Source organism: Notechis scutatus, chromosome Z, assembly GCF_049901735.1.
Source record: "Notechis scutatus isolate UNSWTSFEM ecotype Mainland chromosome Z, rNotScu1.2, whole genome shotgun sequence".
In the NCBI taxonomy this organism is placed as follows: Eukaryota; Metazoa; Chordata; class Lepidosauria; order Squamata; family Elapidae; genus Notechis; species Notechis scutatus.
In genome coordinates, this window is record NC_142025.1 from 33,305,797 (window position 1) to 33,325,464 (window position 19,668).

The 19,668-nt window shown below is 39.5% G+C and overlaps 1 long non-coding RNA gene across 1 annotated transcript in view; it reads left to right on the forward strand.

Annotated features, from left to right (window-relative positions):
• Positions 1–17,640, forward strand: part of LOC148128813 (uncharacterized) — a 59,107-nt gene extending 41,467 nt beyond the window's left edge. Inside the window, exons 2-3 of the long non-coding RNA XR_015745902.1 lie at positions 16,546–16,652; positions 17,551–17,640. This is a non-coding gene — a long non-coding RNA (uncharacterized LOC148128813). The remainder of the gene's footprint in view (positions 1–16,545; positions 16,653–17,550) is intronic.
• The last annotated feature ends 2,028 nt before the right edge of the window (positions 17,641–19,668 follow it).

Here is a 19,668-nt window from a genome sequence, read left to right on the forward strand (position 1 = left end):
GCAAGTTAAGTAATAACTGTTAAAATTCTCAAAACCAGTATTAACAATTATAAAATGAAAGGAAGTAAATGGGAGAAAGAAGACCAGTTTGGTTGGTAGGACTAATATCCTACAAGATTTCCCATCAAAGATATGGACTCAGTCATGCAGCTGAAATCAAAATCCTGTTGAAATATAACAACTTTAACTTTATGAAACTGCTGCAAAGTAGGCTGCATGTAGTTCTTGGAGGAATGTTTTAAAAGAAGAAAATTTTTGTTCTCAGAGTTGAACTGTGGAGTTCTTGGTGCTCTGAGATTCATTGTTTGCTTGCAGATACTTCATTCCCAATCAGGTAACATCATCACAGAGCACCAAAAACTCCACAGAGTAGTCTACAAGATGGAGCCACTACAAAGAAGGCCTGCCATACCACCCCTGCTGTCCAGATGTGACAAGAATAGGGAACTCTCAGAGATTCTATTTTTTTAAATGACCAGGATGAATGGCAGATCAAGTTCTGGCAAAGTGTTGCCTCAGATATGCTGCATCATTTGAAGCTTTAAAATTAATGATCAGGGCTTTGAATCTCATCCAGAAATTTTAACAAAAAATTATTTGTCAGGAGCAAACATTTGAAACATTTATCTCTAGAAAGAAATCCAAAGCATGTTGGACTTTTAAAGGAAAATCTGTTTTTCAGATATTAGTTAACGATGGAAATTGACCTACTGAGCCATCACAGATGTGTTATATCTTTTGTTTCTCAGTGTCACTCCCCCCCCCCCAAATAGCAATGATGCTCCCATAGCAAACAAAATCAAGATATTTTATTTTCAACAACTGCATGGAGGTCAATCAATGGCGGCCCCGAAACTGAATATTGCTTTAGGCTTCTTTGTCTCTCAACAACACTCTTCAGAAGAAGACCAGAAACAGGGCATGTGGATGAATAGATAGAATTGGAGACTTTAGGAAGGGGAATAGAGAAGATTTTGTGCTGGCAACAGGAAAATTCAGGTCCATATATCTATTCCACTATCTAGTCCACTATCTTTTACAATTAGTTATCAAAATTGTTTGGGTTTTGGCTGAATTCACCCAAGTTGGCCGTTTGGTGTTGACAGACAGAAATGACAGTAAAAATATTCCTGTTTTAAAATGTTTCTGAATAGAAATGTCTGAAGCATATTCAGCTTAATACGTGAACAATATTCACCAAAAGGTCTCATACTGTTAAGATTCATTTGACAATTTCAGTTCTGACCACAATAAAAAATAAGATACTTGCCAAATATTTGACAGCTTAAAAATGGTTTGAGTTCCTCCTCCTCTTCCTCTTCCTCCTCCTCCTGTTACTACTACTAGTACTACTACTACTACTATTGATCCCTTCAGGTTGGTTCTAATGATGCAAGTTGATACATATGCATGATTAAAAGTGTTTTACTGCATAAATCTCCATTGGCTGGATCTGTACAAATTTGTACAAAACGTGCTCCGTTTTTGACCTAGGAAGCCTCCCTGCAGCCTCCAGGGAGCCAAAATGGGGCATGGGGGTGTGTGCTGCTCTCTCCCACTCCGTTTTGGGCCTAGGAAGCCTCCCTGCACTTATATGAGAGCCAGAACCGGGTGTGTGGGGACTCTTGGGAGGGGCGGGATGGGGCGGGGCCAGCTGGTCTTCAGAACATTGGTTCGCTGAACTGGATGTAAAATTAGCATCCAGTTCGCCTGAACCAGTCTGAATCGGCTGAATCCCACCCCTGATTATAGGGCAGTATTTATGTCTAAGTGCTATTGCTCATTGCTAATGATCAAATCATTGCTAGGGATTGGTGTATATTTGTTCATCTTCAAGTCTGTGTTGACTTCTGCCACCTGCCTGAATAAGTCCATGCAGTTTCTTGGCAATATTTTTTTGAACTTATGGTCTCCTGGTTTCTAACCTATCATCATACACTTTCTTCACTGTGGCATTTACTAAAATGCTGGAATTGCACAGAGAATTGAAAGCATAAGAAGAAACCTATTTCCAATATAAGGAAGTCCACTAACATTTTACAAACTATACATAGTTGCAGTAAAAGCTGATAGAGTATTCAGCACATGTACAGTAAAGAAACAAAATTCTGATCCTGTTGTGATTACTCTGGTCCACAGGTATTTGAGCTAAAGCAGTAGGTTGGCATCTGAATTGAAAATATGCATATAGTAATGGGATTTAACTCCTATTAAGTCAATAAATAAAATAAAATTCAGACAGCGTAAACTGCAATTTATCTGCCTCTCTTTTAAACATGCTGATTCAGAATTAAATCATAAATCATGCAGAAGTTCTACATCATGGGACCTTTAGTAATTTTGTTTAGGATGGCAAGAACATTTATAATTTTGTTTAGAACATTACTTTAAATGAGTTTGAAGAGTTAGCTATCCCATTACCTTCAATGTCCTTTATTTTAAAAATAACTCCGTTTGTACTCTTGTGTATTTTATAAATGGAAATTTCTCCTAGAGGTTGTTGGAAAGAATGATAACATTTAATATTTTTCAGTGTTGATTTGTTAATCTTCACTGCATTTTTCACAGTTTTTCCTTTCTGACCCAGTTTTCATTTTTTTTTAAATGAGATGAAGTGCCACCATGAATATAATCTTCAGAGGTCTGAGGACACAACTGGAAATGTACAATCTATGCAATTTTGACCTGAACAGCACGCAGGAAAAGATACCTTTAAAAATATAAATCCTATAGCCGTGATAGCAAACCTATGCCATGCATGCTGGAAGTAGCACATAGAGCCATCTTTCCGGGCACGCCAGCTGTCACCCATTGCTCTTCCAGATTCTGGCGCATGCATGCACACCAGCCAGTTGGTCTTCATGCATGTGGGAGCACCGGAAAGTGGAAGAGTAGCTCCCACATGCATGAGGAGGTAGTCAAAGAGACGATGGTGGTATGGGCGAAAAATGTTGACCATAATATAGACCTGGAAAATTGGAAGAGAATGTGGGGATCAAATTACAAACTAATTACATCCACAGCATACAAGGAAAATCAATACAAAATGTTCTACAGATGGCACCTTCTTCCCGCTAGATTGGCAAAAATGTTTAATTCAGACCCAAATTGTTGGAAATGTGGAAAAGAAAAAGGCACTTATTTTCATACCTGGTAGACATGCCAGGAAATGAAAAAATATTGGAATACAATTAGACAATAAGTAGAAGAAATCACGAATCAGAAAATTGAATTTAATCTGGAAACTTTTTTATTAGGTATAATAACACAAAAATGCAATAAAACAGATAGATATATTATGTTACATATATTAACAGCTGCAAGGATTTCGTACGCAAAACTCTGGAAGGAAAAAAGGGTTCCACTGGAAGGCATGGTTATTAAAAAAATAATAGATTGTATAGAGATGGACAGGCTCACAATGAAAATAAAAGAGAAGATTCAATTTATTATAGGGCCTGGAATGCCTGGTATGAGTGGTTTAGAAATAAAAAGAAAATAAAATGGCAATTAGGAAAAGAATGAGGGAATATGTAAATATACCATGGAGATGATTGAGATATAAGGATAAAAGATATTGATTTATAGTAAGAGTAAGATGCAATGGTAAAGGAATAAGTAAATACATACACTGAAAAATGTGAGGAAATGCAAAAGATGTCTTGATGTTGATAACAATGTATAAAGTTTTGTTTTATGTTTTTAAAATTTGGAAATTTAAAAAAAATTTTTTTTTTAAAAAAAGGAAGAGCAGCTCCCCTGGTGCACATGCGTGCATCGGCCAGCTGTTTTTTGCACATGCGGGAGCATCAGAAACCAGAAAAGCAGATCCCCCGGAATGCATACACACGCCGGCCAGCTGGCCTTTGTGCACGCATGTGCATTAGAAACTGGAAGACCAGGTGGCTGGCATGCATGCGTGCTCCGGGAAGCTAAGCTTCCGGTTTCCAGTGCTCTGCATGCGGCATCAAGGAGCTGCTCTTTTGGTTTTCGGCGCATGCTGAAAAGTGAGCCACCACTGTCCTATAGTGACAAACATAGCAGAGTAAAGGTTTTGCATTGATAAATAAGGTTTATTATTAAAATCCCTGCCTTTTGGTATCTGCTTCCTTTATATTTAACAATGATTTGGGATTTTCTAAAACTAAATTGCCTGAGATTTCCACTTGTAAAATCACAATCCATGTCATTCCTTCTCTCTGAGCTTCTGCCTTGTTCTCCAGAGTTTTATTTGGTAAACTGGCATGAGAACACATGGAGCTATCATAATTTATGGCTTGAGTCTTTTACTAGATACGTGTAACTGACCCTGTGGCAAAATTGCTCAAGGCATATTTGTTTCTTTTCCAAGTATTTCTGTCTGAACTTTGATGTGAGTAGAGTTAGACTACTTGACCCCCTAGATTTGTTTCAATGAAATCTGACAGACCACTAATTGGTTCCATGGTTTGATGGTTCTGCAGCGGATATTCACTTTTCTTCCACAGCTGATTTCTTATTCTTTTTAAAAGAATACTTCAGCTTCAACCATAACAACACAAGAGCACACAATAGATACAAACTCAAAGTAAACCGCACCAAATTTGATTGCAGGAAATACGACTTCAGCAATAGAGTGGTCAATGTCTGGATTACTCTACCCGACTCTGTAGTTTCTTCCCCAAACCCCAAAAACTTTAACCTTAGACTGTCTACTATTGACCTCACCCCTTTCCTAAGAGGCCTGTAGGGGGCGTGCATAAGCGCACCAACGTGTCTACCGTCCCTGTCCTATTGTTTCTCTTATTCTTCTTTTATTTTTCTTATATGTACCCATTTCATGTATTCACAACTATGTATACATTTATACTTATTATCTTGTAAACAATTGGCAAATCAAATCAAATAAATAAATAAATAAAATAAATAAATATATTTCTATTGTTAGTGGACCAGTGCTTGGGCAGGACAGGAAAAGAAAGGAAAAGATCAGAGGAACTTCCTTGCCAAAATAGGTGAAAGCTACCCAGGAGTTGCTGTAAGAGAAGGCTGAGCTCTGAAGAGGTTACAACAAACTCTTAGCAGAAGCATCTCCAAAATCTGATTTAAATTTTTCAGTTAAGGCTGTGCTTTTTTTAATCATTAGGTCCATAATGATTATGATTTGGATTTGAAGATATTCATAAAGAAACAACTGTGTTTTTGTTCATAAAATTAAGTTAAAATACAATATCTATCTATCTATCTATCTATCTATCTATCTATCTATCTATCTATCTATCTATCTATCTATCTATCTATCTATTTTATTATTTATGTTACTTACCATATCATCTATCTTATCTATCATCTATCTATTATCAATCTTATCTATCATCTATCTTATCATGTATCTATCATCTATATTTATTTTATTATCTATGTTATATATCATATCACCTGTCTTACCTATCTATTTATCTATCTATTTATCTATTATCTATCTGTATCTATCATCTATCTCAGTTGTTGATGGAGATTAACATTATTTTTTATTTAGAAAGATTTTCTTTGACTTATACAAGCACACAATGCACATGTACAAACACACACATGTACACATACACACCAAAGTTTCTTATCATTCTTCCTTTAGCTTAATTCCAAAACTTAAAACAAGATTAATTTGTACACACTGTGTCATATTCTTAAAAAGTAAGTTAAACTAACTGTTTGGCTGTGGTTTTTGTAATGTGGTGACCTGGATTCCTTCATTTTACAGATGTGTGCTGTAAAATTAACTACCTCTATAAACCTGGAATAGCAGACATTAGCCATTTCTGTAACCGATGAACTCTTTCCAGGTTATTGTAGAGCTGTCTCATTTTCTGATTTCCTATGTTGTCAAAGTGTGATTGCAGAGAGGAGATGTGTGCAGCACAGCAAAATATAGCCAGGAGTTGCAAAGATCAAAATAAGGCATTAAATATCCTTTTCCTGTTTAGATAATTTTGACAAGCAAAATTTAACAGATAATGCAATCAGTGGTCATAACATTAAAATTATACACAAGGTTCAAAAGGGTAACCAGGTTTTCAAAATCTAACTTTGAAACCCAATAACTTTTGTAGAGCTTTAAGGAATAATACATTTGCAGATTTAAGTAGTTCTTTGTTGTTGTTTATTTTAAGTTTCCTTATTGTAAAGAAACAAAGTCACATGGGGAAAATCTATCAAGTGTAACAATAGAAATAAAAACATGAGCATTAGTATTATTTCAACTGTTCTAAAACTATATAAACATTATTTTCGTAATTATTAAATAAGAACCATTATTATCCCCTGAATGGAAGGACTGTAACTAAAATTATCTAATGAGTTAGTTGTAAAGGAAAGACTCAAATACCACAGAATCAGAATAGAGCTGGAAGGGGTCTTGGAGGTCTTCTAGTCCAGTCCCCTGCTCAAGCAGGAAGGCCTATACTATTTCAGACAAGTGACTGTCCAGTCTCTTCTTAAAAATTTCCAGTGATAAAGCATCCACAACTTCTGAAGGAAAGCTGTTCCACTGGTTAATTGTCCTTACTCTTAGGAAGTTTCTCCGTAATTCCAGGTTGCTTTTGTCCTTGTGTCAGATCCGTGTATCTGTCATTTCTTCAGTGGAAGAAGAAAAGGGTGGGGGAAGCAGGGGTGGGATTCAAATTTTTTAACAACCGGTTCTGTGGGTGTGGCTTAGGTGGTGGGCGTAGCTTGGTGGTCATGTGACTGGGTGGACATGGCTTGGTGGTCATGTTATTAGCTGGGCATGGCCAACTCAACATCATTCACATCGAGGCACGCATCTCCTCGCCTGGCCTCTCATGACTGTGGGGATGTTGCAACAGTCGTGTGAAAAATGGTCATAAGTCACTTTTTTCAGTGCCATTGTAACTTTGAATGGTCAGTCCACACAAGCAAAGTACCAACAAAGGAGGGGAGAAAAAACTCCAGAGACGTTCCTGAGACAGGAAGTCTAGTCCTGCCAAGAATGTAATAAGGGTTAATGGAGAGGCAGTTTCTGTAACAATACAAGAATGTTTCCTTCCTGCCTTCCTTACAGGATTAGGCCAGTAATTTCTTCTAACAACTGGTTCTCCGAACTGCTTAGAATGTTAACAACCGGTTCTAGCAAACAGGTGCGAACTAGTAGAATGCCACCCCTGGTAGGGAGACTGATAAAGAAATCCTGTCTTGATGTAACCTGAATATATTTAATCTTATATCGAATTTGTATAAACCACACATGATACAATGGAGGGAGAAAACCCAGATGACCAGAACCTATCACCTCTGAGAGGCACAGCCAGGAGATGAGAAGATCATAAAAATTCCACAGTGAGATGTGTCCTGGGAATCTCTGGAAAAGTTCGTTCTAAAAAGGGGGTGGGGGAAAATTAGGTATGCCCTGGTAAAGTGTGAAAAAGGTAGTTTCTAGAGAAGGGGTGGGGTGGAATTAACATGCTGGCTTTTGCTTCACTAAATACACATCAAGATAAGGCGAGGGGTTCTAAACTCCCTTATCTATCCCTGTATGCCTGACTGTGTGGACTGACCATTCAAAGTTACAATGGCACTGAAAAAAGTGACATGACCATTTTTCACACTTACGACTGTTGCAACATCCCCACAGTCATGAACTGCTTTGAATTCCTACATGAATTGTCTCATCTCAATAAAGGATTTCTTTTGATACGTTTGGTTTTCAGAAGTTCATTCTTGTTAATTGAATGGGAAAAAGTTCTGTAGCTTGACACCTTGATTAGTTTCCATCCATCTTGTCCTGCCTCTAGTGCTTAGGAAAATAAATTGACTACTTCCTTTTGTGGAAGCCTTTCAAATACTGGAATAATACTATCGTGCCCTCCCTGGTCCTTCTTTTCTCTAGACCAGCCAATCCCAAATCTTGCAATCATTCGTCAATCAATCATGTTTTTGTATCCAGGCCTTTAATTATCTTAGTTGCTCTTCTTTGTACTTTTTCCAAAGTCTCAAATCTTTTTTCTTATATAGTGACCAAAACTGGATGCAGTATTCCACGTGTGGTCTTACTAAGGCTTTATAAAGCAATACTAATACTTCATGTGATTTTAATTCTGTTTATAAAATCAGAGATTATATTAGGTTTTTTTGGTTGCTGCCATGCATTGCTGACTTATGTTTAAGTGATCGTCCACTAGGATTCCAAGGTTCCTCTCACTGTTACTGTTTTTGAGCCAGGTTTCACCTATAGTTGTACCTTCGTAGTTGTACCTTTGGATTTTCCTGCCCAGGTGTAAAACCTTGCTTTTCTCCACATTAAATTTTATTTTGTTGGATAAGGCCCATTGTTCAAGTCTATCAAGATATTTTTTTTATCCTGAGCTTATCTTCTGGGGTGTTTGCTACTCCTGCCAGCTTAGTGTCATCTGCAAATTTGATGAGTTCCCCTTCTATTTCCTCATCTAAATAATTTATAAAAATATTGAAGAGTATTGGTCCTAAGATGGAATCTTGTGGTATCCCACTGTTTACTTTCCTCCATGTAGATGTAGTACCATTAAGGATACTTGTTTAGTACGGTTTGTCAGCTAGTTACAAATCCATCTGGTGGTGATGCTGTCTATCCCACATTTTGCGAGTTTATGAAGAAGTAGATTATGTTCTACTTTATAAAATGCCTTGTGGAAGATTAAGTATATGTCCGCAGCATTTCACTGGTCTACTAATTTAGTTACTTTGCCAAAGAATGAAATAAGCTTGGTTTGGCATAATCTGTTTTTAACAAACCTGTGCTGGCTACTAGTTATAACTTATTTGTTTCTAGATGTTCATAGATCTGTTTTTAGATTATATTTTTCTAACATGTTCCAGGTATTAATGTTAGGCTGATTGGTCTGTAGTTTCCTGGGTCTGTCCTCCCCACCAAAGATGGGAACCACATCAGCTCTTTTCCAATCCTCTGGAAATTCCCCAGTGCTCCAGGATTTTTTAAAGTTATGGTACAATGGTTCTGAGATAACATCTGCCAGCTCCTTCAAAACTCTGGGATGTAATCCATCAGGTGATTTATATTCATCAAGGTCTTCTCCTCTCATACAATGAATATATTTTTATTCTACTTCTATTGAGTTAGCAATAGCGCATCACCATTGTTTAATTTCTATTAATTTGTGACTGAACTTAGACTAAATTGTAACAGAAACATTAAAAGAAATTATCCGAAGCAAGAAATTATTTGTTTAAGCCCATAAAAAAAATAAAGAGTGATTCTGGGCCAGCAAGATAGGTAAAACTCCAGGGAGATACTCCTGTACAGCTAAGCACTACTGTTCTTTTGAAATGTTAGTTAAACTAACACAAGGAATGCAAAATTGTTCATTATAGAAGTGTAATACTTATGGGATGTGGCTTTGCAATTTTTCGGATTGGGCTCTTTACATTGCAAAGGTATTTGTCTTAGAAGGCTCAGAGATTACTCTAATTGCATTGCTGTAACATTTTGCTGTGACCTGGCTTTGCTCTTCATTAACTCGACAGGGTGATGCCATATTGGTTCTTGAATCAATTTTAAAAGTAGATTTCATTTGAAGCATTGCTGAATTTCCATCTATTAAATGGAGGCTTAGGGACATGACCATCATGAGGATATATATACACACACAAACAAACACATACAACATATAACAAAGAGAGAGACATATACACACACGTGTGTGTGTGTGTGTGTGTGTGTGTGTGTGTGTATGTATGTATATATTTATGTATGTATGTATGTGTTAAGTTTGGAGAGTAATGGAGACCAGACATCTGACCAGTGACTTCAACTCTTTATTAACAGTAAATAGAACAGAACAGAGCAAGGCTATGGGCAGCAGTAACCCTTTTATAGGGTTGGCTGCTATCCTATTAACCAATAATAAGTGCATAAGGTCCAAACCAATAACCAATAGGAAGTGTCCTAAGTTTGGCCAATCAGGGGCTTTATGAACCAATCCTTGTTCGCTGTTCAAGGACCAATCAAATGTGCAGGCTTCCAAAACCTACTTTGCATTTGGGCTTATTTACTTTATTCATTCACAACACCCCTCCCCTTGGGTTCCGTTTGAGGAGCTGTAACAAAATCTTCAAGGTAGACAGGCCGTTTGGTCTGTCTGGATGATTCCGTGGCTCCACCGGGCTTGTTCTCAAGTCCGGTTCGGTGGAGCATTTGGATGATCTTTATTAAGTTCCGTTTGCTGCGGTGATTCCGTGCTGCTTCCGTTGTTGTTGTCTCCGTAATCAGAGTGTTTCTTGGGTTTACGCAGTTCGGTTTCCCCGTGTTCAAGTCCCATGGAAAAGTCAACTCCCTCCCGCTTCAATCCCGGTACCGCTGGGCCGTGGGTTTCCGTTGGCCTGCTATCCGTCAATGTCGAAGTCAATTTCACTCGATATTTCCTCCCCCTCAGTTGGTGAACCCGGGGAGCCATGGGCGCTGGGTAGTAATCTCGAACGGAGTTGGTCTATGTGGCGTTCCACACCCTCCCATCGTCTGTTAGCAGGCGGTAAGATTTAGGCCCAGTGAGGTGGGTAACGGTTGCGGGTATCCATAAAGGGTCGCCGGAGAAATTTTTGGCAAAGATTAAATCGCCTACCTTAAATTCCCGGCATTTGCTGCTGGAGCCGAAGGCTTTTTGGGTGCGTATGCAGGGTGGAGCCGGTCGAGGTGCGATCGTAGTTTCCGCCCCATAAGAAGTTTGGCGGGCGTTTTGTTGGTAACGCTGTGGGCGTGATGTGCTGCAACAATAAAATCTGATTGATTTTCTCATCGATGTTTCGAATTCCATTTTGTGGAGGGTCTTTTTTACAAACTGTACCATGTGCTCTGCAGCCCATTCGCCGCAGGGTGCGCAGGTGAGGTCAGCGCATGGCGGATGCCCGGTCAGCAAGATATTGTTCAAATGGTAATGCTGTGAACTGTGGGAGCGTTATCCGAGACGAGGACGTCCGGAAAACCATGTGTGGCAAATAACCTGTTTAATTTGTTGATAACTGAGTCCGTTGTAGTTGTGCTCATTCGATGGATCTCGAGCCAATTCGAATAGGCATCGACTGTAATAAGGAAAGTGTGCCCTTTTGTAGGCCCCGCAAAGTCAATATGGATACGCGGACCATGGTCCTCTCGGAGTTTCCCATTCGGTTGGGCTTGCTTTAGGTGGGGCGTTGCTGACGTCTTGGCAACGTTGACAAGTAGCGACCCAGGCCTCGATTTGCTTGTCGATTCCCAGCCACCAAGCGTAGCTCCGTGCGAGTGCTTTCATCCGCATGATGCCCGGATGTCCGTCGTGCAATACCGCTAAAACAGTTCGTTGCAGTTTGCTCGGGATTACAACTCTATTGCCCCACAAGATGCAGCCCTTTTGAGAAAACAGTTCAGTTTGGCGTGCTTTAAACGGCGCCCAATCAAGTGATAGCTGTTCTGTTGGCCAACCACGCTCAACCCAGCGTAGGATGTGTTGCAGGACTGGATCTCGTTTTGTTTCGAGGGCAATGTCCCTCGCCGTCAGTGGCGGCGCGTGTAGAGCCTCAATTTGCAACGTTGTGATGGTTGGGGCTGGATCTTCAACCGATTCTGGAAGCGGTGTTCTGCTCAATGCATCAGCGTGGAGAATTGATTTCCCCGGGCGGTGTTGCAAGGTGTAATTGTACACCGCCAAGAATTCAGACCAGCGGGTCATTCTGGGGGACAATATATACGGGGTTGGTTTATTACCCGCAATAATCCCCAGTAGTGGTTTATGATCAGTAATTATTGTAAACGCACGCCCGTACACATATTCATGAAACCTTTTAACTGCCGCCACAATAGCTAAAGCTTCTTTATCCAGCTGACTATAATTTCTTTCAGCTTTAGCTAAAGTTCGTGAAAAAAATGCGACGGGAGCTTCTGCTCCGTTCGGTAATACGTGGGCTAGGATTGCTCCAACCCCAAAAAGGTGAGGCGTCACAAAAGTAATAGTTAACGGCAGAGTCTCGTTGTACTGCATAAGTACAGAATCAGAAGTTAGCAATTTCTTTACTTGTTGGAAAGCGTTTTGTTCATGTTGTCCCCAAACCCACGTTGCTTTTTTGTCTAAGAGTCTATGTAATGGTTCAGCTACGGTTGCTTTATTGGGTAAAAAGACGTTATAGAAATTGATAAGTCCAAGGAACGCCTGTAGATCTGCCTTATTCCTTGGAGTGGGGGCCTTCTTAATTGCCTTTAATTTGTCCTCAGTGGGATGGATTCCTTGACTGTCCAGGAGGTATCCCAAAAACTCCACCCTTTTGGCACATAACTGGCATTTATTTTTTTTAACTTTGAGGCCTGCATTTTGGAACCTTTGTAAAACTATGCGGAGTCGTTTTTCTAGAATGTCTCTGTTCGGGGCGGCGATGAGTACATCGTCGAAATACGGTCACGACCCCTCTTATTCCTTGTAACAGTCTTTCCATTAAGCTCTGAAAAATTCCTGGAGCGACGCTCACCCGAACTGGAGCCGTTGCATTTAAATGCGCCTATGCGTGACGATAGTTTGCGCCTCCGCGGTGGCCGGATCTACAGGCAATTGTTGATATGCCTGGGCTAGGTCTAGTTTAGCTAAAACTTTCCCGCCACCCAGGGAGTGGAGCAGGTGTTGCACTACCGGCACTGGATACGCACTTTCCTGAAGTGCGTGGTTTAAGGTGGCCCGGTAGTCTCCGCAAATTCTCAGTGACCCATCAGGCTTGATAGGCGTCACTATTGGGGTTTCCCATCGGGCGTGGTCGGTGGGTTCCAGCACGCCCTGTTCTATTAGCTTATCGAGTTGTTCATCGATTTTAGGTTTCAGGGCGAACGGCACCCGACGCGGCTTAAGGCGGATGGGTGCTACCTCGGGGTTCAAGTTAAATGAGATCGGGGTCCCCTTGTACTTGCCTAGTCCATTCGCGAAACGTCTTGGAATTCTTGCACAAGGGCTTCCTCCCAATCGTTGCTCTTGGCACGGTGGACTCCGGCTACTGTGATTCCAAGCGGTCTGAACCATTGAAGGCCTAAAAGACTAGGCCAGTCACGGTCCATGACAGTCAGTGGCAGTGCGACGGTGCGGTCCTTGAAAGAGACCTGGAATCGGCGGGACCCGACAATGGGAATTCGGTTACCCTGGTAATCTTTGAGGATAACCCTTTGAGGGTTTAGGTCTTGGGCGAATCGTCGGAATGAGCTGTTGAAGCGTCTTCCAGGACACCATCGAGAGAGATGATCCTGAGTCCACCTCCATTACACAAGGTTTGTTTTCGATAGCGACCTCTACTCGGATTTTCCTGGCATCAAGGGATGTAGCGTGGCCTATGGTAATTGTTTGGTGGGTCTCTTCTCGCCTGGTTTCTTCACGCCTGGTGGAAGTGGTGGACGGTTTGTTTCTGTAGGAGTGGCTTCCCATTGGTGATTCAGTTTGTCTCGGGGTGTGCCGAAGAATCCTGAAGACTGGTATTCGGCCTGTCGGGGTTTGGAGTTTTGTTTGCATCTGCAAACCTTTGCGATGTGACCTCTTTTCCCGCAAACGCGGCAGAGTGCGTCGAGGAATTTGCAGCTGGATCGGGGTGATTCGCCCACATCCTGCACAAGGTCGAGATGAGGGTTGTGTGAACTGGTCTCGTTCTGTTCGGAGTCGGTTGACCTCTTCCTCATCGCTTTCTGATGGGGATTCTAGGTCCTCGTGGTGAGTCGATACCGGTGTCTCTCTGAGCAAGGCGAGGTATCTTTAGCGGTTGACGTAGCGGTGAGTTGGTGCAGCGCATTCGGGCTGCCGACTTTTTGGTCGCCTCCGCTGCAGTGGCTTCTTTGAGGGCATCGGTGAGGCTGATGTCCCCCTTAGCCATAATTTTGCTCTGGATCGTGCCATCTTCTAGGCCCAGAACCAGGCGGTCTCAGAGGGCTTCTTCTAAATCAGAGAATCTGCAGAGGCCTCCAAGGTTGCGGAGATCTGCGATGTAGTTGGCAAGGCTTTCACCTTTCCGTTGGTCCCTCTGGTAATATTCGTGTCTTCTGACTAAGGTTGGCACGGTGGGCGTAGTGAGCCCGTGCAGTAAAGGCTCGAGGACGTCCCAGTCCATCTCTTTTACTTGGCTGGCTTGGCAAGTGATTTTGCCATTTTAAACACGGTGGGCCCGCAGTGAGTTAGAAATATAGCTCTTTTTTTGTCGGTTGTTGCATCTTTCAAATTGTTGGTCTCCAGAAACATTTGGAACCTATCCATGTACGACTCCCAGTCTTCGGTTTCTGGGTTGAATGGAGCGGGTGGTACGGCACCGCTGGCCATGTTGTCGTTGATGGTGCGTGTTCGACCACGTGCTCTGTGTGTTGCTCTGTAGATCAGTCAGCTCTTCGGTCTCCGTATCCCACCTTCGTCGCCAGTGTTAAGTTTGGAGAGTAATGGAGACCAGACATCTGACCAGTGACTTCAACTCTTTATTAACAGTAAATAGAACAGAACAGAGCAAGGCTATGGGCAGCAGTAACCCTTTTATAGGGTTGGCTGCTACCCTATTAACCAATAATAAGTGCATAAGGTCCAAACCAATAACCAATAGGAAGTGTCCTAAGTTTGGCCAATCAGGGGCTTTTATGAACCAATCCTTGTTCGCTGTTCAAGGACCAATCAAATGTGCAGGCTTCCAAAACCTACTTTGCATTTGGGCTTATTTACTTTATTCATTCACAACAGTATGTATGTATGTATGTATGTATGTATGTATGTATGTATGTATGTATGTATAGATACATACATACATACATTTACAATATTTAATATACAGACTCATTATCTGACTGTTGTTTTTTAAAAAGCTTTAGAAAGGTTCTTCTTGATCAGTCTGAGCTATTTTTCATGCCAATGCAGATTCCCAATCATCCAGGTCATGGTTTTCTCAAAGATATTTTTTCCAAAAAGCACCTGAACTTTCTTGTTTTTTTTCTTTGAAAATTTCTCATTCTAGAAGTTTCTTCAATTCTAACTGTTAGTTAATCAGTCAGTTAATTGGTTAGAATTGTTAGTAAGTTCTAACAGAAGCTTCTTGGATGAGGAGCAAAATGTTCTCAAAGGAGAAAAACAAGAAAATCTAGTTGCCTTTTGGAAGAAGCACATTTGGGATAAGCCCTTTCCCTAGTCAGAGCCCAACACTGGATGCAATAAGATGTTGCTCCTAAACCTTATTATATGATAATCAGAGGCTTCTAAAACTTTGGTTTCAAGATCTTATCAGGAAATCTTTTTCTCAAAACCCATGAATAGCAACAAAGGCAAAAATCATCCAAGCATATTCATTTATGCTGAATTCAGTTGGGCATTATGTCTTCTGACATACTTCAATTTTAATAGCAAACATTTAACCTGTGGCCAAAGAGCATTGCTTTTTCCTCAGAAATGTCACATTCCCCTCCTCCCCAGCTTGGGGTACATATTAGTGAATTACAGCTCACTGGAACATTAGTCTCAACTTTAGTGCATTTGCCATCTGTTCCCCAGAGGAGATGACAGTTTTACACTCAGCATTACAGGCAATTGAAAACAGTAGTAGAATCCAATATATATCTAAGCTACAGTAGCAGAATCCAATATATATCTAAGCTATTGATAAATAACTTTTTTTTAAAAAAAATGTCCTTTGAGTTTTGAAGTTATTACGCCATTATTCTCAGGAGCACAAATCTACATGCAGGAATCATGATGCATATAGATTCCATTCTGTACTGTGAAGTACTTTTATCTTGTAAAATAAAGGATTTCTAATAATGAATTGCCAATGTCTATCCTTTTTGTCTCTTTGTTCTCAAAAGCGTTCCACCCAGAACAAGGAAAGGTAAACCAGAGTCTCACTGATGGAACTCAAAATACAAATTTACACAGTGGCCTGTTGAAAGATGAGTTATTGTCTTAAGGTGAGTGTTTATAACAATAATACCCATCTCTAGGGATGCAGGAGAATTCTTCCTTTTAACTGCTGCAGTGGCATTTGCTTTCATTTTCTTTTAGTTCAATAACTGTACAAATGCAATTTAGAAAACCTCCATTTTGGCACAAGAGGAAAATGGCATATATTGTGTGATTCTACATATTAAATCCATTCACTTTACAAAATTACAATTCAGATTATACAGTACCCAAAACTTTTGTTTGAAATAAAGATTATACCAAAGACTAGTGTTTTTATGTGCTGCTTACTAGCTTCCTACTTCCTTTATTGTTTTACTGTAATTAATTTTTTTTTTAGTCAGATGAGCCATGGGTCCAGGTGAACATCTGCCTTGGCCTAAAATGACTGTAAGAAAAAAAAAAAGCATTGAAAACATTCTGAGTTCCCACAACTACATGGGAAGCAGAGATGTTTCCCGAAATGGAAACAATGTTTTTAAGGAAATAATTCTCAGAGACTTTTCCCATACAAAAAGCCAGTAAGAGTTAGCAACCAAAACCAGATGCATAATTAAGAAAAATAATACTTTTTGGAATCAAGGGGGGTATTTTTTCCTCCTTTTCATTGTGACATTAATCACATTTTTTACCTTTCCAGCCCTGTTCTTGGGAAGCAGGTTACACCAAGAGACAACTGAATGAAACTTCACTGCTAAGACTGGACTTGAACTGGATTCTCCCTGGTCTTAATCCTACATTACAATGGTAATAAGATAATAATAGGGTAGATTTTATATTTTTAATATTTTCATGTCATAACTGAATGTTAAATTTGAGCTTTGATATTACAATATGTTGATTCTTAATATGGTAATTAAGTTATAAATTATAAATCTACATATACTGTACTTATCCCCCAGAGTCTCCATATAAAACAAAGTCTCTGAAACTACAAATATATTCAAGCCTATTTATGATAACAACATGAGATTTTCTTGTACAAAGGGGGAAAAGCATTCTATTTTATGGGTGCCTGGGCTAGGTTTTATGTGTAAGGGAAGCAAGAAGGAGGTAGAGAAACTGTCCACCCTCTGAACAAAATAGCTGTTGGGTGTTGGGCCTCCTGACCATCTCCTATTGTGACCCTGTACAACTGTGTAATAAACAATTTGGACTACAAAAAGGGTTTACAACAATTAGCTGCCAACTAAGAAATAAAAAAATGCTGTTTGCTGATATCTAGCGGGTATCTGGATTTTGACAATCCAGATCCAGGATCTTTTTTTTTTTAATTTGTTTGTTTGTTTGTTTGAAATGACAGGTAAAGGAATAAGGAGATTGGAAGACATATCCTTATATCTGTAGGCCCCAAAGCAGCTGCTTCTCCTCTTTCGCTACGTGTCACTTCAATATAGTAATAGCAAACTAGCCTTTGGTTTCCAACACTTCCTTGTAAGTAACAATAAGTGTCTTTGAATTCTGTGCATTCCTGCTCTGGGAAAATTTACTTTAAAAAAAATCTCTGTTTAAAGAAGAGCAATGGGGGTTCCATATATTGAGAGGGCTGATTTATAGTTCAATATTTGAAATTATCAGATGACACAATATTTTTAATTCAAGATAGCAAATACTATCAAATATTTTAGCATTTTTTTTATTGCAGATTCCCACTTAACAAGTTATTGACCTCAAGAGTTCCAGAGGAAGAGGAAGAATATTGCACTGACATAGCATTCAGTTGGAAGGAAATTTGAGCAATGGAGCATTGTCTCCCAACAAAGCCATATGTATGTCAACAGAAAAGCACTTGACCATTTCTGAATAAAGAGGCAAATGCTTTCATCACTTTATTGTCTAAGAGTTTCATGTTTGACTTTTATATACATTATTCAACCATATATGCCTGATCATCTAAACTTAGACCAAGCTGCATCTACACAATGTCTAAAGTTAGAATCCAACCATTACAGCAACACTTTCCAAACCTGGGCAAATAATCCAACTTTGGGCAAAAGTGATTTTTGTTTGGGTAATGACATGTGATCCATCACAACAGAGATATTGACTTAAAGATTGCCACATGTACTAAACCACATTGTAAAATGTACATTGCATATGTCCAGCATCTCTAAAGTGAAATCCTTTTTGAGCCTTCTGCATGAGCTAAACAGTACTGCTTTTTAAAGTTCTCCACAAATTAAAATGATTGTAACCAAGCAATGGCTCCTTTTTTTAAGCTCTTGAGAAAGCCTTTAAAAAAGTTAGTCTACTTTAATCACAGCCCAGCACTCAGACAAAGTTCAAAGCTCTATTTAAAAAAAATGGCATGCAGACCCCTAGTACACACACACACACACACACACAATGCATAAGTGCTTCCAATCCCAAAATCTGAATATATCGAGATTCTTGTTTAAAAACCTTAGAATATTGATATTTTAGTACTATTTTATAATATATGTAAGCTTTCCTAGGAAATAAATGATTTAAGCCAAACTTGACAGTTATTGAGATTTACAGTGTTTAAAATGGTAAAGGGTGTAGAAAAATAAACGAATTGCTAGTGATATTAGCTAAACATGCCAAAGGTTATGGCCATGATAGGGATGACACTGCAAAGTGAAATAATAAAATTTCTCTCTGTCTACAGAATTAAACTTCAGTAACTCATAGTCAAATGATATTCAAGGAAGATCTGCAGGACATAATAACTTACAAATCTCATACTTAGCCTCTAAGATAAACGTGTTCCTTCATCTCCAATGCTAAATACTCCATAGGGAGCTAACATTTCAGCCAGGAGGTAGATGAGAAAAACCTGAAGGTTTGGATAAAGGATCGTAAGGAAATTATTAATTTTTTTCTAATTTTGGATCATGCTATTTCTGCAGTCCTCAGGCTTCAGACAGGCTTCCGCAGGTTGAAAATGTCCCTACTTTAGCCCCCCCACCCACGAGCAAATGATCAAATGAATCAGAAATTCTTGGCAATTGTACTGTTTAGTAATTCTTTTCACTCCCCTCCCTTTGGGTTTTGAGGCTCTGTTAAGTTCTGTATATATGTATATGCATGCTTAAACTGCAGGTTTTTTTTAACACTATGAAGATTAATGAATTTTTCATTGTATATGCTTTTGTAAATCACAGCCTGTTTTTGGTATGCATCTAGAATAAATAGATATTCGTTTACTTAATATGCACACATTTGCACCCAGACACATTTAGAATAATAGCATAACTTATGACTACATATGTAGACTCACAATCTATTTGATATAGTTTTGACCACTTTGAGGCTCAAAGTAAACTTTCAGCATTTGATGAAAGATCTTGGCTTTTCTGTTGCTTCCAGTCCCCTTCTGGTAGCTGTTTGCAAAGGTCTGCTTTAAAGAACAGTCAAATGAGGAAGGTGGTGTTATTTCAACAAAGCCAGAAACATTCTTTTTTGTTTGTAAATATTAGTACATCTTGCAGGCAGGGCTAAGAGCTGCCAGGCCTTCTGTCATTTTAATAGGACTGATTGATGCCAAGTTTCTGTCAAAGATCCCATGGGCAGTGCGTTAGCTCAGGAGCATAGGGCTGCCACACTCCCCCCTTTTCACATTTTTCCTTTAGGAAAAAATACTTTTCCTTTAGGAAAAAAGTTAACAAATTCCTGGGGAGCTGGTTTCCATCACTGTTTAAAATAATGAGCCATAAAAGAAACATTTCATTTAATGTTTTAAGAAGTCCGGATTTGGTAACAGGGTAAGAAACCCAGATCTCTTTCTTACTTCATGTTA